General features: G+C 31.6%; 2 long non-coding RNA genes across 2 annotated transcripts in view; both read left to right on the top strand.

Annotated features, from left to right (window-relative positions):
- LOC143074277 (uncharacterized) overlaps nucleotides 1–5,423 on the top strand; it is a 54,079-nt gene extending 48,656 nt beyond the window's left edge. Inside the window, exons 2-3 of the long non-coding RNA XR_012977769.1 lie at nucleotides 5,076–5,147; nucleotides 5,342–5,423. This is a non-coding gene — a long non-coding RNA (uncharacterized LOC143074277). The remainder of the gene's footprint in view (nucleotides 1–5,075; nucleotides 5,148–5,341) is intronic.
- Nucleotides 5,424–10,430: 5,007 nt separating this feature from the next.
- LOC143074276 (uncharacterized) lies at nucleotides 10,431–18,047 on the top strand. The gene is made up of 5 exons (XR_012977768.1): nucleotides 10,431–10,522; nucleotides 14,284–14,355; nucleotides 15,563–15,634; nucleotides 16,470–16,541; nucleotides 17,937–18,047. It is a non-coding gene; the product is annotated as an uncharacterized LOC143074276 (long non-coding RNA).
- Nucleotides 18,048–23,422: the final 5,375 nt, after the last annotated feature.

The raw sequence follows: 23,422 nt of genomic DNA, 5'->3' as shown, positions 1-23,422 counted from the left end.
TCGGGTTGATGTCGCTTTTACACATTCCCCATTTCCTTTCTCAAATTTATCTACAATAACAAATATAAAATTTAACTTACCTGGTATAGGCGATAACCATCAGGGAAGGCAGCAGAAACAAAAGGCACAAAATTAGAAGCAAGAATTTGTTGATAAATTACTGAGTCCATGATTCCAGTGAATATACACACATCTGTTCTCCCTCTGTACGAAATTCCACCCCAAACATGAACCTGTAAAAGAATGACACAAATAAAGTACTAGTTACATTTATTTTTTTATCCAGGAACATTGTTTAATGTGATGAATACATGTATTCTCATAAGTCAAGTTCATTTAAATAGTTTAAACACTCATGTCATGCATGATCATGGTGATATACATTTACAGTCAATGACAGTACTAAAAAAAATATGAAACATTATTTGTCATCTTCATTATACATGTACACTAGTCCAAATAATTATGACATCTGGCAAAGCTATTTTTATTTTTTTTCTGGGACGCTGTCCTACATTGTCCTACGTCATGTACGTTAAAGGAAGGCGTCCCAGAAAAAAAAAATAGCCTTGCCAGACGTCATAATTATTTGGACTACATGTACACTAGAACACACCCTCAAAATTGAGCCAGAAGGCATTGAGAGCTTGAATTGGTTATGTTGGTTAAAAGTATATACTGTTAAAGGGAGAATTTTAGTAAAATATTTCATGTCTGGAAAATTTCAGTCAAGATAACAAAATATATAGGTACATGTACATCATACTACATGTACTTTGAAACAGTTTTACTCCGCTCCCTTGTTCCAAAGTCTGTTAAATTCATTATTTTAGCATTTCTGATTACTATGAACATTTCAATGTTAAAATTGTTGGTCATGTCCAACTTAAAAGAATACAAAATTATATTGTTATATTAGAACCAGAGACATCCACCTGTACTTCTTTAGCTTGTACTTAATTATATTTCATGAAGATATGTTCAACATGTAATTAGCCTAGGCTATGAGAAAAAAATGCGAAGTGCAAACTCTGATAAAACTTAAATACAAGAACAATGTCAGAGGAGGATCTAGGGGGCTTATTGTAAGTAAAATTAGGTTGCTTTATACATGTACATGTACATGTATATTGGGAATCAGCAGTGTTCTAGGATTCCCATTACCCGTTACCCGGGGTAAGTGGATTAGGACAACGGGTAAGTCATTTTTTAGCCTTTGTCACCCGGTGGTAAGTCAATTTTCAAGTTCGGGGAAGCCGAAAAACTCTTGAAATTTCCCGGTCCTCTTCAATTTTCCCATATCTGCTTTTTATTTTTATTATATCACGAGAAAAAACTTTGATAAAAGATCGAAGATTTTGTCGATGTCTATCGGCGCTTTTATTCAAGCACTCGTTTAATACTAGGTGTAATCAAGCGCAAAAGAGACCACATTCTTCTCCTATCATTCTAAAAGTCGGTCATGGTGTCGGTAAAATCGGAAAATCCGGATTGATAACTGGTGCTTAAATCGGGACATAAACGATTTTTTTTCTTGTCATCGGAGGAAAATAAACTTACAGTTGCATTTATTATAGCTCTTAATAAATGACATACATTGACATAGTAATAACTATAACATATTTGTCAAATTTAGTAAGAAATCGTTTTTTTTAAATTTTGCACAAAATTCAATCGTATCCGAATCCAGCTTTGTTCAGACAAACTTCACAACATATAATTTAAAGCATGTCATAAAAGTTTTTAAATTTAAAATCTATGTGCAACAAATGACTTATCCTTAATCATTAATGTTCAGGGAATCAGCCTGAACAATATTCAGTATTTTATAAAGAGCATGTCTGATTTTTAAAAAGAGTTGCATGTAAGTCCCTTATTTTTTTTACAGTGGATTATTGGTATGAAAGTCAATGAAGTACTGTTATAGTTCAATGTACTTTTCTGGTGGTATAGGTATATAGTTACAATTAAGCCATATATTTCAAATACTTTTCAATACACTTTAGTCATCATTGCTTCATACAAAACATCATTTGACATCACAAAAAAGGGTACTTTCTGAAGCATGAAAAAGGTGCCAGGAAATGGCTAGAATGCAGGATTTCGCATCATTTACCCCAGAGCTTCTGGGGGCCTTGAGCGGCCCCCAGACCCCCGGCCTTAAGGGCGGCGAGCATTGGTTGGCAGATTTAACTTTTAGATGAGGGTAAGTAATTTTTTTATTGATCTTACCCGTGGTAAGTCAAGGTGCCAAAAAAATTCTAGAACACTGAATCACAAAAGCATGACTGGAGCTAGTCCAAATAATTATGACGTCTGGGACGGCTATTTTAATTTTTTTCTTGGACGCTTTAGGAAGGCGTCCCAGAAAAAAATTAAAATAGCCTTGCCAGACGTCATAATTATTTGGACTAGACTGGAGCGCCCCTTTTTAGGTCAGTCAGTGGACCCCACCACTAATGTCATTCAGCACCCCCTTGATGAGAAGTTCTAGAGCCACCACTTAATGTACATGCATGTAAATAAATACCTTGTATGAGTGCTTTGGCTTCTGCTTTCTTGCTGGCAGCTGAGACAAATCAGAGTCTGGCTTATAGAAAAATATTCTGCCATTTGAAGTCATCTCCACTGTACTTTCATCCACGAAGATTACGTTTAAAAACTTCTCCTTCATGGACAGCACTTTCATGGCATAATGAAGTCTCTTTTCTTTATTTACATGTGAAATCAGCTGACAATATTTCACTCTTTTAGCTGTCCATCCTAATTTTCTGCGGATCAGTGACACATAGCCCTTACTTATCTTTGTTGAAAAGGTCTCTCTCAGTTTGTCGGCGATTGCATTTGCAGTTAGTTCATTGTCTTTCTTTAGCCACTGATCAATAGCCTTGATGTGCAAATCTGAAATACCGCGCACTCTCCGTCTTGGTGGATCACGAATGCTCTTGGATTTTTTGAACCTGTTTAAAAATCGCCACACAGATTGTCTCGATGTTTTAACATCGTACTTCTCTTCTAACAAACGTGAAATTTTTAGAGCTGAAAACTTTGGAGCATACTTCAAAATAAGTTGTCGTGTAACTGTAGAGAGACGATTCGAACTTTTGCGTAGCGCCATCTTGAATACAAACACAAACGAAATTAAGATTCCGTAATTTGTAAGAGTTCAACATGTGACGTAGCAGAGTTCAATCCGTCAGAAAGGTCAATCAGTCCGATCCGTCCGATCCGTCCGATCAGTCAAGGATTTTCATTAAATATCTGACTGATCGGTGACTTGAGTTTGACGCGAACTGGACTGATCGGTGACGGATCGATGACCGCTGACTGATCGCTAAAATAGTAACGCCTAAAGTTGCAAGTACTGTATGGTGTATGGTGTAATGGTGTATGGTGTTAGTGGGAAGTTTACACCATCCAAGGACTGTAACCACCAACTTGTCAATCTCCAACACAGATACTATATCCATTTCGTTCAATACTTCGTAACACTACACTCATATTAAGTGCAATATTATAAAGCATGTATGGAACAGATATGAACTCTGCGCCGGAGATTGCCAACTTTTATGACTCTGCACAAGTATTCCACATTCCAAACTAAAAGACAATTGAAAGAGTTGGTATTGCTTTGTTTCATAAAAAAGAATGGCCAAAGTAGATATAAGTATCTTGTCTTAAGGAGGGATAAATCCTTCTTTGTAAAGGATCACTCTGTTTCAAACACAAAATTCTCTGAAACTGACATTATCAAGATGCTTGATTTCTTGACAACATATTTGTTACGTTCGGAGGACTTGTTTTCCAACAGACTGTCTGCACTCCAATGGAAAAAATTGTGCCCCTCTACTTGCAAACTTGTTTTTCTATTATTATGAGGCTGACTTTATACAGGAACTTCTTAGAAGAAAGATAAGAAGTTAGCCATGTTAGCGATATCCTTTAACTTTACTTTTCGCTAAATAGATGATGTTCTTTCACTAAATAATTCAAAATTTGGTGTCTATGTAAAACGCATCTATCACATCGAACTAGATATAAGGGATACTACAGATACAGTTAAGTCATATCTAGACTTACATCTAGAAATTGATAATGAGGGTCGGTTGAAAACAAAACTTTTGATATATTGTTCAACATGTTCAGGGTGGACCCTTTATAAGAAAAATGTAATGTAGCAGTTGCATATTCATTCTTGTGTGTTATCCATTTATAAGATGAGCAACTTGACTCCCAGTCAATATCAAAAACATATCAGCAAATATTGCTATTTAACGATAAAATTGAGAATGGAAAGATAAAATAATAAGATGTACTTATAATGTGAGCGATTCCGGAAAATAGAACCACAATGTTAATAAGATGTACTTATAATGTGAGCGATTCCAGAAAATAGAACCACAATGTTGGCGATGTTGCAGTTTTCTACTGATTTAAAAACATAAAAATGTTGTCTTTTGTGAACGGATATTCCACAACGGTCAACCACTTATTTACTGGAACAGAAACACCTTATTCATTATGAAATTGATACTATCTTTTTCATTGGTGATTAGAATACTCAGAACAATGAAAACATAGTACTTGAACTATTTCCATTTTTATTTCAACTGGTTTCTTGGAACTTTTGACTGCTTTCATACATTACCGTGCTCGACATGGACATGATGTTAAGATATTACTCTTTGACTCTAAAGATCGCAATTTAAATCGGCCAACACTACTTATTACCAATTTGTTGTGAAATATAATATAGATTAATTTACAATTCATATAATAAAATGAATTATATTGGGTAACACGTTATCAAGTGATATTGTATAATTCAGCTAATGTTCATTTAATTGCAACGAATAACCCTAAATTTTCTGTATGTAAATGTTAATCATTTGCACCATACATCTATCATGATAATTCAGTGCACAAACAATACCTGTAAGTCAGTATTGAAATATTAACCATAGCTTTCTGCATGTACTTCATTTTCAGTAGCTGTCATTTCTACGTACAGCTGGTTTGTATTTATAAATGACGAATGTAATACAGAATTACAGTTATTAATAATATTTTTTCAGGTCAATATCCGAGAATCCAATTGTCACCCTAGATTCTAAATTATTTCATGGATTGACAGCCCTTCACACCTTGTAAGTATGTCAATTCCCCTATGTGTTGTTTGTTTGCTGTCATATTCTTAAATATATCTTCAATTCATTTTGTCATTGATAATTAAAGTACATTTTGCAAAGTTACTGTATGAAGAAATTTCTTTTATCTTTAGTTTTAATAATATGCTCTCCAAATATAGTTTAGGAATAAGTTTCGAAACAATATTTTGCAGGGCAATTTCCCGGACTAGAATTACCATGATAGACCCGAATATATTTCGAGGTTTGAAGTCTCTATGGCGCTTGTAAGTTACTTGATTCCGCAGAGAATAATTTGACTTCATGTGTTGCAGGTTTGCTCTCGCAACGTATCTCAATCCTCCTTTTGTATTATATAGTAATAGATAAAGTCTTTTCTTTAAGCTTTTTGAAAATGTATTGCACTTTCCCTAAAATTTATTCTAGTTTTTGGTGTTGCTCAAATTGATTTAATTGTAAAGCACATTTAGATTCATGTAATTTGATTGACAACATGTATTTATGTTATCTAGACATTTTAGCACGTGATCAATCATACTTTTCAAACTGAGACCAAACCTTCTATTAGATGAAATGTTATAAAAAGGAAGAAAATATCAATTGCTATAAGTTTTCGATTAGTAGAACGCATTGTTAGAGATCAAACGCATTTCAATCTTTAATAATTCCATGTATTTTGTTTATATATATTTTCTCTTACTTTCAGAGTTATCTACTGTAATCAATGTTTAGATCAAATAGATTTATTTTTACAAACATATCAATAGAAAAAACAATTAAACAAAATATGAAATTTCAAATAAAATGCAAATTTTATTTTTCAGGTACATTTCTAACAATCAAATAACCAAATTAGATAATCATCTATTTAGAGGCTTGACGAATCTTCGATACTTGTAAGCTATTTGAATTGACAAATCAAAATAATTTCATCATTTTCAGCTGGTTTGATTCTATTATCTTTAATTAGTCTGTGTGCCATTTTGTTGTAATTTGTCTCTCATCTATTTGTTTTTGATAATGGTTGAGATTGTGCCGCAGTATTGATTGGTAACCTATTATGTCTGTTTTTTTGTTTACACATCGTTGTCAATATAATAAACTCATCATAGATACCAGGACTAAATTTTGTATATACGCATGACGCGCGTTTCGTCTACAAAAGACTCATCAGTGACGCTCGAATCCAAAGAAGTTAAAAAGGCCAAATAAAGTACGAAGTTGAAGAGCATTGAGGACCAAAATTCATAAAAGTTTTGCCAAATTCAGTTAAGGTAATCTATGCTTGAGGTAGAAAAGCCTTAGTATTTCAACAATTCAATATTTTGTTATCAGTTAATTTATGAATGTAACCATATCAATGATAATTCATGTCAGCACATAATGGAGTTTTATGAAACTGCCATACAACTGAGATATTTGGCTATCTTAAAGACTAGGGTTAATCAACCTTTTTCTTCAGAAAGTGCTTATACCAAGTCAAGAATATGACAGTTGATATGCATTTGTTTGATTTGTTTGAGCTTTTGATTTTGCCAATTGATGAAGGACTTTCCTATTCGAATTTTCAGCGGAGTTATTTTTATTGTTTTACTCTTTCCAATTGTATTATATATCAAAAATTAAAATTCCTGAAGTTATTTGGCCCGTGTATATTTGCGCCTGCCCGTGTTTTCCTATATAATAAAAAAACAAAATGAAAACAAATCTCAAGTGTTTTTATGTTTTCTTTTTTTTTTTTTTTTTAAATAAAAATAATATTTTGTTATTCGTTTTTGATATCATAAAACCAAAACATTATGAATTTGTTGTTCAAAATATATGTTGGTTTTAGGTGTTAAAGCATACCTTAAAAGTGTCATTTTATAAATTAAAATTATTACACCGTACACCGATGTTGACCATTGAAGTTACCGTAATGAAAAAAAATAATTTTAAAATATGTAATTTTTTCAGACACTTAAATGGCAATAGAATTAGCAAACTGGATGTAATTTTATTTGAAGATTTGTCGGGTCTTAAAGGACTGTAAGTACCTTTACTTCATAAAAATATCCGAGATGTGTTGCTGGTTTGTTATTGCAATAGATCGTTCACATTCGTTTGATGGTTTGTTCTTGTTAATGTGGTACCTAACATTGCAGAGAGATAACTTTATAAAATACGCTTAACGTTTTAATTCTGTTGTGTTGAAAGGGAATATTAAGCTTCTCAATGATCAAAATAAGTGTTTGTCCAACTGCCCTATACCCAGTGTATTTTTTTTTTATAAAACGGTTGGGTCAAATGTTTTGATTTTTTATATATTTTTGTCAAAGGTTCACAGTAAATAGCTTTGTTAAAATTTTATGAAAATTAAACGAGCCAAATTAATTTTGGTCAAACTATTGCTTACCACCTTAAATTATATTTTTAAGGTGCTGTCGGTATGCATTTTTTTTCATTTTATTATTGTTGTACACTTATTGAAATTTGATTTGATATAATGTTCACCATGTTCAGGGAGGACCCTTACTAAGAAAAATGTAACGTAGTAGTTGCATATTTATTCTTGTGTGTAATCCATTTATAGTTTGAGCAACTTGATCAATATTTAATACATATCAGCAAATATTGCTATTTAAGGATATACTTATAATGTGAGAAATTCCGGAAAATAGAACCACAGTGATTTTTTTAAAAGCCATCCGATTTGGCAATGATGCAATTTTCTACTGATTGAAAAACATGAAAAAGAAAACGTTTTTATACCAGTATTATGAATATTACTTCCCTTTCATTTGGTAAAACGGATATTGCAAAGCAAAAGAGAGGCAAAGGATGCCAAAAAGGCATTTAAACTCGTATGTCGAAAACAAATGGACAACGCTATTGCTAAAAAGACAAAAACAACAGTACACACAACACAACATAAGTAATCCAATCAAAACCTCGGATGATCTCATGTACTCCAGGAGGGTAAGAAGATCCTGCTCCGCATGTGACACCTGTAGTGTTGCTCGTGTAAGTTCCATCCCGGTCTAATTTGGTAGGTTCAATATGAAAAGTAAATTGCAGCTACAACATTTCGAACATTTTGTCTTTTGTGAACTGATATTCCAAACCGGTCAACCAACTATTGGTGGAGTCCGTACGATTGACAACGGAGAGAGTTGAACTTGCAACTGTATCTGTTGTTTGCGTCATCTCAAGTTCGATGAGATAGACGCATTCAATATAGTCATTATGTTGTGAAATATTTATTGAAATAAAATCATCTATATAGCGGAAAGTAAAGTTGATGGATACAGCTTACTTTTATCTTTCTGCCTACGAAGTTCCTATATAAAACCAGCCACATGTGAGAAAAGTAACAAGTCGGGAAAAAGACAACTACCCAGCTGTAGGTAAAATGCATACTAAGCTAAGTGATTTGATGTTCAAATTCATTTATAATAGGCTTTAAATTATTTGAGAATGCGTGTAGATGTTCGTGAGTAGACGTTCAATAGGTTATTATCTAACTTAAATCATTAAGCCTAAATGACTAATGAGGATGTTTTAATTATATATATATATATATATATGTTGATTTTCTAGGCACTTTATATATATATATGTTACAGTAAATAGGTGAAATTAGGAATTACATGTAATTACTAAAATTTAGGAATTACAGGTAATTCCCGATGCACTTAGTTAATACAAGTAATTCCTTAAACGGCCCAGTTATTACCAGTAATTACTAATTTTAAAATGAATTTTTACACCTATTTACTGACTGCTAAAACAATGTTGTATTATGGTTAGATGATCAAAAGTTATGGTAATACTAACTAGAAGATCAGTTAGTACTCTTAAAATTTTGAATGGTTGATTTGTATAAAAAAATCTATTGAATAAATATGGACTTTCAAATACTTGGTTAAATCAGAGTAAAAGTTTAGTTTTAATCCAAAATGGTTAAAGTTGACCATTATACAGATGATTTTTTACCAATTTCAGCAGACATGGAAATCAGAAATGGAAAATTCTTCCAAAGCATTATGTTTAATTATTTAACTTTTTAAAGAAAACTTTGAATTTGAAGAATATTTAGACTTATTACCTTATAAAGATAAGATAAAGTTATGTCATTAGCTTCTAGATAAAAAAAAAATAAATATCTTTTTTGTTGTTAAATCATTAATAAAAATGATATAGTGAAATTATAATTCCCTGTTAGCAGCCAATCTGGTTTTATTTTGTTAAATTAGCTGAGAAACAAGGTTGATGAGTTGTGCACTTGCGAGTGAATATTTGGACCTCATTGAATACTTTCAATTCAACCCCTAGCTGGAGATGGGTTATTGATGTATTAAGCTATTAAAATTGTAAGGGTTTTGCAGAACAAATAGTCTTCTTTTGCTGTTAATCGCAGGCTCAACAAAAATGAGGACAAAATATTAAAATTTTCCTCTAGATACTATCTTTTGACTAGTACTGTAAGAAGCTTCTGTCAAAATTGGGTAAAAATACAGGATGGTTTATAAATTCTAATGTTTTAAAAACTTTAACTGCAGAGTGTATGTAATGTTAACTGGGGAAAAACTAGTCCTTTTATAAGTAATATACGAAAAAAAAGGATTTTTTTTCAAACTTTACTTTTGGATATTATCTTATGATCATAAGCATTAAGCTTCTGTCCAAGTTTGGTAGAAATCCAGGATATTTGGAGAAAATGATTTTAAAGTTTTAAACCACAGTGCATGATGGAGATTTTAGTTTAACAAAATTATGAAAATCAATTTTGAATTGATATCATTGTCTTGCATGCATATATTTACGGAGTTTCAAAACCTATAAAACAACCATTTTCCAGTTTCAATTCATAAAACACTAAAGAGTATGCACTTTTGATGTGTCTTATATTCCAACATCCCTAAGTAAGCTCACTTAAAATACCCTACCCTTTACTTTTTTATTTGGTATCTTGAATTATGTTTTGAATTTTAAAACAAAAACATCAAGTTAGTAAATAGCTGTAAAAATGACATTTAAAATCAGTGATTACCAGTAATCACTGAAACAACTAGTAAATACATGTAATTACTAAATTGGCTAGTAATTACAGGTATTTACTGAAATGTTTAGTAATTACATGTAATTCCTAATTTCACCTATTTACTGTAACATATATATAATAAGTTGAAATTACTATTTCAATTATTTATCAAAAATATGTATAACACTTACTTTGTCCTACTATCTCTAGTGAATTTCGGTTAGAATTGAATAAATCAAATGAAAAGCAAAATACTTTTTTAAAAATATTTTGTTTGCAGGTACGTGAACTACAATAAATTAAGAACGCTAGATGCGAATATATTCCAACGTTTGACGTCTATAAGTCAGTTGTAAGTAATTTGATTCAGCAAAAAAATAACAATACGTGTTGCTGGTTTGTTGTCGTATTATATCACACTTCTAAATGAAATAAATTACTTATTTTTCCCCGCTCCATATTGAGATAATGACAGAGATACCTGATCAACATTAGCTGTTGTAAAATATAGGTCACTACGATTATATATGGAGCTAAAAAAGTGTTGAAACAAAAAAATTATTTTCATGGTTTTTTTTACAAAATCATAACATATAATTTTGATAATAAAACGAAGGAATTATGACATGTCAAAAGCAGCATGCATGTTAATCATTCACATTCACTATGAATTTCTTTGTATGGAGCGCATTAGGGCCAAAATGTAGAAATGGGTTATTCAAAATCAATAACTCGTCCATGTTCCGGTGCATCGGTAACAGATTGGCAATCACTCCAGTACCTGTACTTAATTCATGCACTACTCGTGTCGCCGGAATAAACTTGTCATGTGTTGACGTTAAGCGAAGGTAACGCTCCTCCCTTGACTTTAGTTTTTTGGGTCTACCAGAAATTGGTTTATTCTGTGCAGTTTATCGATATCTGTTTGTTAGTTTTTAAACTAGTGACTTATGCATATTAAATCGAGCCGCGACGTCGTCAACACTCATCCTAGCATCAACCATTCCAAGAGCTTTCTGACGGTCATTTTCGGGGAGGCCGGGTTGACGCCCCATGCAATTTTTTTCAAACGTTCATGTGTCTTATCAATGGTGTGTCTCTGCACGGTAGTCAAAAATAGTTTTCAAACTTTATTTTAAAAGTACAGGAACAGAAGGTAAATCAACTCATCATAGATACCAGGATTTAAATTTCATATATTCCGCAGACACGCGTTTCGTCTACAAAAGGCTCATCAGTGTCGCTCGAATAAAACATGTTAAAAAGGCCAAATTAAGTTGAAGAGCATTGAGTACTAAAAGTTTCTAATGGTTATGCCAAATACAGCTAAGATAATATATTCCTGAGGTAGAAAAGCCTTAGTATTTCAAAACTTCAAAATGTGGTTACCATTAAATTTATAATTATGAACATCTCAATGATAACTCATGTCAACACAGAAAATTACACGTGCAAAGCTTAAATGGCGCGAAATCAATCGCCCCCAAAAAAATACGACTGTTTAAAATGACAGGTGAACCTTTATGATTAAATCATTGATGTGTATTTTTTGAGGCAGAAACAACAACAACAAAAAAAGAAAACAAATGTCGCTTAAATTGTTTGGCTCTGTATAGATTTTCTATTAAACTACAACATTGAATATATATATATTTTTGCAGCACAACTGACCTAAGACAAGAAGTTTTAGGGTTTTGGAACAGACATTTTTGCTGTCCTGATTTTACGTTTATTATTTCAGCCATACATGACAAAATATCATTCCTTACGCCGTACGCATATTTCAGTTACATGTAGTATGTAAGCAATATGTTAACGAGTTAAAAAGCTCTTAATTACTTTCAGTGGTGTTGTTGTCAAAGTTGACATTGCCTACAATCAAATTACCCTACCAAAAGCGAAATGTCAATGAAAAGCACGTGCCTTTGAATACATTTTGTACTTGTGCAGAACTTGATTCGGCAAAACAATCTTTCTGGTTTGCTGTCTCATGATATCATGTTCCTTTTTTATTGCATTTGTTTATATGGAACTATTATGATGTTCAGGCGTTATCAATAGTCATTGGTCTTATAGTTTTTAAGCTGGTATGGGAGTCTAAAATAAAAATCATAGATTTGTTCATACTTTGCCAAAACGTAGTATCTATTGATACATGTTGAAAAAAATAATAAAAATGATAGGTCACCGCCCATTTTTTTAAGCTACAGGACGTGACAAAATGACACATTGTGTATGGATTATAAAGGAAAACACACTATTTTGTGATTAGAGACTAAACAAAATGATAGATTTGTTAAATACTTAAGGAAAAGATGGCTTTCAGAAAATGCTTTGAGAATATCAAAAGAAAAGATAGGGTCACCGTACGTTTTTTCCGGCTAAAATACAAAATAGGAAAATTCCATGTAGAATCCTTCAGAAAATGCACTCCTTTATAGTTACCTCCCCTTAAGATGCCAATTTAAAAAATAATAAAAATCACAAACAATAATCAACATTTGCAGAAATATTAATATTTATAAGTTATATTCTTATAAATTGGTTCTTTTAAATGAAAATTCACAATAAATATCTGCATTCCTGCATCAAATTTTGCTAACTTGATGGAAAATCTGGACCTTTGGTTCTCTGTATTTGTACAATCCAAGATGGAGGAAGACACCCATACCACCTTCAAAAGGTTTTCCAGAAACTAGTTTTTGCTTGAATTCAATTCTGAATAACGTTTTTACCAAGGTATGCCAAAAATACCATTACAATTGACATAATCAAACGATATTAACAATAGAACGAGTGAATTCACAACTGAAATATTCCCCGACTTGTTACATGCATTTCCGAAGGAAACTCATTAACTGGAATCGATGCAAACATTAATTATGTAACAAAAACAACTATATATATTATGATGAAATTGAAAATAAATCATGTCCGGAAGATTTATAACAGTCTTTAGTTGGATTTTTATTTTGTTGGGTCTTGTGTACTTTTATTTGTATGTTTGTATGTTTCTTTTTTAGCCATGTCGTTTTTTTTTTATTTTAAATGTTACCTTGGTAACATTGTCGTAAGCTACTGCTAAATCCAATAGCATTCCATTAAAAAAATGGCAAAAATATAAAGGTAACCGTTATGTTAAGTACAAACTATTTGTAAAAAATAAGACTCAAATATGAGTTAAAACGAACAACTTTTATAACTGTTTTGTAAAATTTTGACTTATGTTCCAGTTTTTATAGAGTTCTACCCGTAATAAATCCGTACTTCACTCTCACTTTTAAATCTTCGTATGACTGGATATAGGAAGATGTGGTGTGAGTGCCAATGAGACAACTCTCCATACAAATAACAATTTAAAAAGTAAACCATTATAGGTTAAAGTACGGCCTTCAACACGGAGCCTTAGCTCACACCGAACAACAAGCTATAAAGGGCCCCAAAATTACTAGTGTAAAACCATTCAAACGGGAAAACCAACGGTCTAATCTATATAAACAAAACGAGAAACGAGAAACACGTATATATTACATAAACAAACGACAACTACTGTACATCAGATTCCTGACTTAGGACAGGTGCAAACATTTGCAGCGGGATTAAACGTTTTAATGGATCCAAACCTTCTCCCTTTTTCTGAAACAATAGCATAACATCACAACAAAGAAAAACATACGATAAAATATCAATTGGCAGACTTAACTCAATCAAAAAACGTATGATTAAACAATGAATGAATAAATTTGATCTGCGATATCTGAATACAAATGCACAGTTAATTAAATATTAGAGACAAACATTCATGACCAAAAAGCTAACAAACAAATTCAAAAACAGGACATGACTGAGAAATATTTAACCAATCAATGTTCACTTTAGAAAAAAACCGGTTTTTTTATAATCTTGAAGTTTATACAAATGTTGTAAGAATAAGTGAAGATATTACAAATAATCAAAGCTGGTGTACAGACAAGATCCGTATAAATAAAAAATGACAAAAAAGCATTATAAACAGTATCAACAGGTCGAATTAACAAGAAAAGAAAAGACTGGTATGTATTTATTGATATGACAAATGTAATGCAAAATAATGTTTATAAAAGAATATTTCAGGATGATATCAGGCAATCCACTTGCCACGCTAGATTCTGAATTATTCCATGGATTGACGGCTATTGATTCCTTGTAAGTAGCTTGATTCCGCAAAAGGAAACTTACCTCTATATAATGTCGTCTTGCTACTATATCACACATCTAATTTTATTCAGTTTGTCATGTAAAAAGATATGTGATGAAGTTACTATAAAAAAAAAAATAATTTTAGAACGTGTTCGAATTTTTTGTAGAAATTATTATATTCTCTGTTCATTTTATTTGGTATTGCAAATCAGGTGGACTCTTTCTAAAACACTAAAAGATAGTACGATAACATTATTGTGATGTTTGTCAAAACTTATGCTACCTTGTATGTTTTATGATAAAACAGTTAGTTTAAACAAGATAGTTACATTCTTACCTAAATCCTATCCAAACCTCTAAAACAGAAATTCAGTTTTTAACATGACACTGTGAGGTCACAATTTCCGTACAACCAAACATTGTAGTTAGATTTTTTAATGAAACACTCTTGTTTGTATTCTATTTTAGATTAATGAACTCGGTTCAATTTAAATATACCTGTTGTTCTGTGGTTGTCATTTGTTGTTTTGGTTCTTGTTTCTCGTTTTGATTTTGGCCGTAGATTTTCCTGTTTGACTATTTCCACTATTTATATTTGTGCCCTATGTAAATGGCTGTTTTTTATGATCAAATGAAATGTGTTGATGGCTGTGTGACCTATACTTATTTACTTATTACTCATTGTGACGTTGTCACTTTGGCAACCACCCAAAATGTTCTTATTTCAAAATGTATTGACAAATATCGATAACATTTTGATTCTAATGGAGTCCAAAGTTATAATGATCCCAAAATGAAATTAATCAATTGTAGCAAAGCTGTCGTTATTTGATCGTCTTAAGAATGTCTGGCTAATATCTACCTAGCTGTCTTTGAATATGCGTATTGAGATAAATTATTTTGCGTTCAAATTCATCATTTTTGATATTGTAAAACTGTCTGAAGACATGAATTTAGATCTTCTATAGCAGATTTTGCATAATTGTTTCTTTAAATGTCGATCAAGAAACTTCGCAAGTTTACACATAAATGATAACTCTTTAATGGATTGTATAAAATCTATCACAAGACATACAATATTTTCAATTAGTTTTCTAACATTTAAACCTCATTCGAAGATGACTTTAATTTCTACGTAAATCAAATTTGAATAATATATACTAGTATATAAAATGTAATGCAAGACATACGTTTTATAAATGTTAATTTGCAGGCACATGCACAGCATTCAAGTAACCACACTAGATCCGAATTTATTTCGCGGTTTGGAGACTCTTAGGCGCTTGTAAGTAAGCTGAATCGGTAAAAATAATTTGTTTTCGTGCACTGCAGGTTTGCTGTCGCGTTCTACTTTTATTTTATATAGTAATGTATAGTTATTTATTATTCTTTTTTGAACTTCCTTAACTACAATGTATGAATTCAGTTGATCTTAATTTAATTTAGTTTATGTAAAGGCAACAGTATATACCACTGTTGAAAAGTTATAAATCGGATCAGAGAAACAATTCTGAGCTACAAACTTAAACCGAGGGAAACATCTCAAATTTAAAAAAAGCAAAAGAACAACAGAAACACTAAACTGCAACAAAAACAAACGCCATCATACAACTGACATAGTCTTGACTTGGTAGAGGATATTTTAAGAACAAAATGGTAGGCTGAACCTTATGTTATTGCTAGCCAAAACTCTGGCGTATACGGCATTGTTAAAACAAATAAAGATTTGACAAGAACACACTACAAACAAACTCAAGAGCATAGCCAATTTCAAAAATAAATACTTTGATAGTACATAACAACATGCTTACCACAGAATAACAACGGACACCTCAACCAAAGACGTACTTTTGTGACGTGTATCTAATATGGAAATTCATACAATTAAATAGATCGAGAATAAATAATTCACAATTATTTTAACAATACTGTCCAAATATATCATGTATTACATTTGTGTACAATTACTGATATTTCAAATTTAGCAAAATACGGCCGTTTAGATATTTTGTAATTGAACAGCCAAAACAATTGGTGTGTTAACTTACATGTATATGTCGATTTCAAACATATATGAAAAATGTAATGCAGTGATTCCTTTCCTAAATGCTATTTTTCAGGGACTTGTCCAACAGTCAAATTAACAAATTAGATGTTAATGTGTTTCGTGGCTTGACGGGTCTACATTACTTGTAAGCAATTTGATTCATGAAACTACGATACCACCATCGTTAGATCGTTGATAAGAGAAATAGAGAAAACGTTAGTTTGAGAGAGAAAAAAATCAAAAATTTACACTTCAAATCAGGGTTAAACAAACCGTTTAATATGTTATCAAAAATCAAAATTTCCTTTGGACTACATAATTGATATAATAAAGTGTTATATTATGTCAATCAGGCCTAAATGTAATGGCTTTCTTTCATTGTTGGAGGCCGTGAGATAAACTATAGTTGCTCATATCGACATTTTTGGTCTCCGATTGATCTTTGTTACCAATCGTACGATTGATATATTATTTCTTAAATCTATTAATTAAACATGTTGAACTTCATGATTTAGCAGAAAATCGGTTCTTATCATATTTTGTTTCTTAATGATTATATAGGTGCATATGTAAGACAAATTCATTTAGATTATAAAAGATGATTTTGTGTGTCGAATTATTTACTGATCCTAAAATATATCATTGATCTAAAAACTACTATTTATACTTTAAGGGTGGCTGTTTTTATCAGTCTAAATTTGTCTTAAATATGCACATATATAATAAACATTGCCCTCGACTATTTTCATCGTTACATGACTTTACTTGAAAAACGTCTTAATAGTATCAAAATTGTCTAAAAAAATCCCGACAGTCTGATAAGTCTCTTGATTAGATTCGACTACTTCGATTTCGTGACGGTCTGTACATTACTCTTATTTTCTCTTATTTATGTCGTTATTGCAAGTGTGTGGTAATTAACTCCTTCAATCGGTAGGCAGCAAACTTCGCGACTATTATCAATTATCTAACAATAGTTTGGTAAATCAAAACAACGGAAATCGTTGTAGACATAATATATGCGAATAGGAATGTAAAGATTTCATACAGACATATTAGGTCAATATAAAAATGTTGAATTATATTCCTTGTCACCGTTCTTCTATAAGTAATTCCCTGCGCGAACACAATTACACCCGGCTTGATTTAGACATGATTGAAACAGTGTATTAGTTGTAGACATCAAAAGAGCCCTATAAAAAATCTGTTTACACTTGTATCGAACTAACAGTTGTAAAATATGATCACTGAGCATTTGATTTATTCAAATTCAACACTTATAACGTCATAAAATTGATTGAGAACAAGATGATATTTATATATTTGAGGGCAGATCTTTACCGGGTTTTCCGCTTATGTAAACCATTTAAGCCATAGACTGAACTATTTACTATATGAAAAACATCTGATAATTATGCAATATTTCTAGTAATGTACATCCAATTGTACTTGTTGCTCACAATTGGTCATGCCAATTGTTTTGTATTGGGAATTTAAGAAATGATAATCAGAAATATATTTTTAAAATATTATTTTTCAGATACTTGGAGAATAATCGTATAACTAATTTGGATGTTGGTATATTTCGTGACGTGACCTCTATTATACACCTGTAAGCATTTTGATTAGGGTAAAGCAGTTTGAATTGAAAACGTTTGACCGATATTCGTAGACAAATTTGTTTTCAGACTTGTGTAGATAAACAGTACTTCAGTCTACTTCAGTCTACACAAGTCAACTACCGATTGACATGGACATGACAAAATGAGGTTATAGATTATTCTAGCAGAAAATCCCAGTAAAACTCTGCCAATATTAATATCAACTTAACTGTTGTTAAGTCCCTAAATAGAATAGTGTCTATTAACATATTCATCATTATTGTTGCGGTGAGACTGTCTGAAAATAATGGCGATTGGGGTTTTAAAACAGATAGTGTACCTATACGCCATGCATGAGAAAAACACAATTTTAACTGCATAATAGCCATCTGTTCAGTATGCATTCAATATGTCATCTATTTTTTAACAGCTGTACGTAAAATCCACTGCTTACGATTTTCATTCACAATGTGCTTGTATGAATGAATTTTAACAAATATAATGCAGAAATACTTTTTAATTTTGTTTTTTTAGGTGGTTATACTGCAACCAAATAACCACATTGGATGCTAATCTTTTTAAAAATTTGAGACGTCTTGAAGTATTGTAAGTAATTTGATTTGGTAAAATATAATAATGCCTCCATGTGATGCTGGTTTTCTTTGGCGTTATATATGTGACGCTTCTTTTATGGATCTGTTTGATATGTACAAAAATATTTCTTGAGGTCTATAATTATTTATTTTTTATTTTTTTTGGGAAACCATTTATATTTTTCGAAAACAGTTATCAATTTCGTTTAGATTTGACGAGTTGTTTCGTTTAAATTTAAGATGTACCATTTCTAAGAACCAGAACATAAGGTTATTAAAATTAATATGATTGAATTAAATAAATCAGTTCATCGCAATGTTGTCCATCAAGATTTTTTGATTAACCTTTGTATGTCTGGTTAAGTGATGACCAGGCTCAAATGTAAAATGCTTTGGCAATCAAACCACATCTTCTTTTTTGTCATTCCGAAAGTAAATTAATACAATCAATACAATGATATACATATTCAATCAGTAATTTACTTGTCTGATCTACCTATACTGGGGATTTATTATTATTCGTTGGTTTCCAGTTTTTGCTGATTTCATGGGTGTAGGTGAACTACGAAATCAAATGTTTAACAAATAACAAACTGTCTATATGCTTTTATCACACCGCGGGTAAATTATCCCGTTGTGATTTGTTTAACGCCGTCACGTTGTGGCCCCCTATGAGACCGTAGGGGGTTCACGAAGCGTCCACGGTGACGTCATCTATTAATGTTGTTGTGTTTCATTGTTTATTTTTCAACAAAACGTAACAAAAAAAGTAAAGCGTGCGATAAAGGTTCGTTATACGGTTAACTACTGACCCCCTATGGATTTTACTTACCCTCTATGGATTCGTAGGGGGTCAGCAGCAAACCATATAACTTATAGTAAGCAGAATTTGGGAAAACAACGAAATTAAATCTTCGTGAACATTTTAGTTATCCTTTATCCACACAAATTGCTACCCAACAAAAATAAATAAAGCCACAATAACATCATAAATTAAACTATCCCTATGTACGATGTATCGCTCATGAATTCTGTCCTATTTTAAGGATAATCAACCTAACATGATGTTATATTTAGGCTTTAAACTGTATTCCCTTCGCTACAATTGTCATTAGTTCGATTGAACGAGAAGTCAAAAAATTTAGACAAATGAATTCCTTAAAAATATTGGACCAAACAAAAGAGGAAAGTATTGTGTAAAAGATGTCAAATGCTTCAGGAATTGTTATGGTTTCATGTGGACATATTTAGGGATAAGAAGGAAATTGATTCATTGTTATTCTTAGACAATGACTTTTTGAGTTTTGTGTCTGTTCGTGCAATATAAAATTCTAATCGGGACAATATTCCCCAATACTCATGCAATAACCCTATATGCTTACCATTATTATATAAGCAATGCATGAAAATATAATGTTGAATCTATTATAGACATGCAATATAATAACTTGTTTGGAAACAGCTATGTCTTAAATTAAGTCACTTATGATTTACTTCCCAAATATACTTTAATTAATACATATGACCAATGTAATGTAAAAATACCTTTCATATTTGATATTTTAGGTGGTTAAACGGCAATCAAATAACCACACTAGATGTCAATCAATTCAGAGGCCTGGTGAATCTTGAAGGAATGTAAGCAATCTGATTTGGTAAAATATAGTAATGCAATTGTGTGTTTCTAGTCTTCTTTTGTATAATATAAAAACTGATTTGTACACGAACAAGTAGTAGAAATGTTTAAATTTCGTTTAAACTTGATATTTATTTTTTATTTTTACGGTAAACTATTTCATAGAAATAGGTACAACGTTGAAATGTATGTAGTTGAATTCATAAAATAACTTAATCAGAATGGTATCCTTTTACTTTTTCATGACACGATAATAAACTGGAGTAAACTAATGACAAATTAAAAAAAAACATGTCTAAAGGTGAATAATCTAATCAATCTGACATAATGCATCGCCAATTAGTATTATACATTTTCTTATAGTTTGATAATGTTTTGTCTATTGGCATATAATTTCAATCAATCTCAAAATAGGTTCTCATCGGTAATGCATGTAAAGGATAAAGGTGCTATTTGCTGTTGAAGAAAGCAAAATCAACGTTGTTGTCGGCCTATTTGTTTCTACATACAGATTAATCAAACACTTTGTGGTAAATGAAAATAGGTCTTAATTAATGAATATGAAAAATGTAATGCAAAAACACATTTCACAAATATTATTTTGCAGACGCTTGCAGGGTAATCAATTAATCTCATTAGATGCTCATTTATTTCGGGACGCCACGGCTCTGCTAGAATTGTAAGCAATTTTATGACTTGTTCAAATTTAATAGAAGAAAGTTCAATTTATTTCAAAAATGGAAAGCATTTTACTGTTAAGCAAAATATGTCTTGTAAAAGTTCAAACGTCATCTATTCTGTCATATGTTCAAATTGTGAGGAATTCTATGTTGGAGAGACAAAATAATATATTTCAATTTGAACGTATCATTTTAAGGACTTAAAATGGCATTAGTAGTCTCCCTTGTATTTGTTAACCTCATACTATTGTATATATAGTAAAAAGGTGATGCATTTAAACCGTTATTATCTTTTAATAATTTTCTTATAATATATATATATATATATATATATATATATATATATATATATATATATATATATATATATATATATATATATATATATATATATATATATATATATATGTTTAGACGAGTTGTATATACATAATGTACACAGCCATGTATCACCATCATTGCTGGTGATCCGATGGAGAAATCTGTTGTAGAGTTGTCACTGACTCAGACGTACTTATAAATATAATTATTTTCTGTGACTGTATCTTGCATTGATTTGTAGGATCCTTTACTATAGATAATTGAGCTGATCTGTAACAATAACATATTCATGCCTTATATATCATGTACTGTAGTACGCCGCTAGATTAAAACTGACGGGAAAAGGTAACACATGGCCACCGAAAGCTTTATTTTTGTAGAGCCAAGGTGGTGGTGTGGTCTAGCGGGACGGCTACAGTGCAGGTGATTTGGTGTCACGATATCACAGTAGCATGGGTTCGAATCCCGGCGGGGGGAGAATAAAAATTTGCGAAAGCAAATTTACAGATTAACATTGTTGGGTTGATGTTTAGACGAGTTGTATATATATATATATATTAAATGACTGAATAAATAGTCAACGATAAATCTTACGAGGCGATGGATCATAAAAACGATTCAGTACACTACAAAATATAATATAAAACAAGTCTAAAAGGGTACAACATCACCACACAATAAAACGAACAATATGTTAGATATTTCGGATAACAGATATCCTTCCTCGGTAATTGCACGATGGCAAATGAATCATGTCAATTCAAATTAAGACTCTATCAAAATCTTGAAATTTATACAATTTGAGCGAACGCTGGGACAATTTTTAAAATTTCCAAACACGGCGCAAAGACTACAAAGATATGCCAAAATAAAAATAGTATTTACGATGTGAACTAGCACAACTATAAATTCCAAAAGGTGGTGACAGTTGAGATTTTAAACAACTGAATGGAAATACAGTCCCAATAAACAGTCCTGACAGATCTAAGCTGGTATAATATTTAAAATATGACAACGGTAGAGCAATTGCAACAGAGACTGCGTTTTTAAACATCCCAAAAATATAGTAATTAGATGATAAGAAAAATGAGAAATAAATGTTTACTAAGGTTTAGTAAAAGAACGTGGCTGCGTATTTACACATCCCTGTCAACTGTTATTAAAACTAGTATAATTCAAAAATTCCTGAAAAGTTCGAGAGTCCAGTACGGAAGCCGGAGTTACTGGACTCAAGTGATGGCAAAAAATCTGTAATGGTAGGGAAAATGAGTGACTCTTCTAAGTTTTTTAGTTAATGCCCTCTGGGGAAACTGTCCTGAGCTTACTTATCCAAATACTTTCCGGAGCAAGTCTGTCGGCTTTTGACCAGTCACACACAACATTTTCCAAAAGACCAAAAAAGTGAAAAAGTATATTTAAACAAAACGCATTTGACTAACAGGTCGAACAACTGATGTTCTTAAACCCTGCTGACTGCCATTGGCGATTGATCACGAGATATAACAAAATGGATCTTAATATAAATTTAATACTAAACACAAAACGATAAACTTGTGACCAAGATGTCATGCAACAAACACAAGGCGTCAATATTTTTTTTTTTTTTTTTTGTACACCAGATCTAGATTTCGACAATATATGTCTTATCAGTGATGTTAGGGAGCTACCATTTGATTTTTATGAGGGGGGGGGGACTAGGATGAAATTTGAAAAAAATAGGCAGGACAGGAGTTTTGAGTAAAAAAAAGGCAGGATAAGAAACTTGTTAAAAAAAAAGGCAGGATGACAATTTGTGTAAAAAAAGTCAGGATAAACTAGTTTAAAAAAAGGCAGGACCGAATAGAGTAAAAAATAAAAAGCCAGGACAGAGATTACAACTAAAAAAAAAAGCAGGACAAAATTTTTCATCCTAGCCCCCCCCCATAAAAATCAAATAGTAGCTCCCTTAGGGGATCGAAACGGTATTTGGAAGGCCATATAATTTACCCTCAATTTCAGATCGACTTGAATTTTAAGAGTCAATATAGGATGAAAAGATCATATAAACCGGAGGGAAAATATAATACAAGCCCAAACGAAAAAATATAAACGAGTCTAAATTGAAAACTACGTTCAAACCTATGATTGCGTTGGATAAAAACCGCAATTTTTATACGTGTGCATGTAAAACAAATTTCGTTGTAGAAGGGTCTACA

This window comes from Mytilus galloprovincialis, chromosome 5 (genome assembly GCF_965363235.1).
Source record: "Mytilus galloprovincialis chromosome 5, xbMytGall1.hap1.1, whole genome shotgun sequence".
Classification (NCBI taxonomy): domain Eukaryota; kingdom Metazoa; phylum Mollusca; class Bivalvia; order Mytilida; family Mytilidae; genus Mytilus; species Mytilus galloprovincialis.
This window is presented reverse-complemented; position numbering and strand designations above follow the sequence as displayed.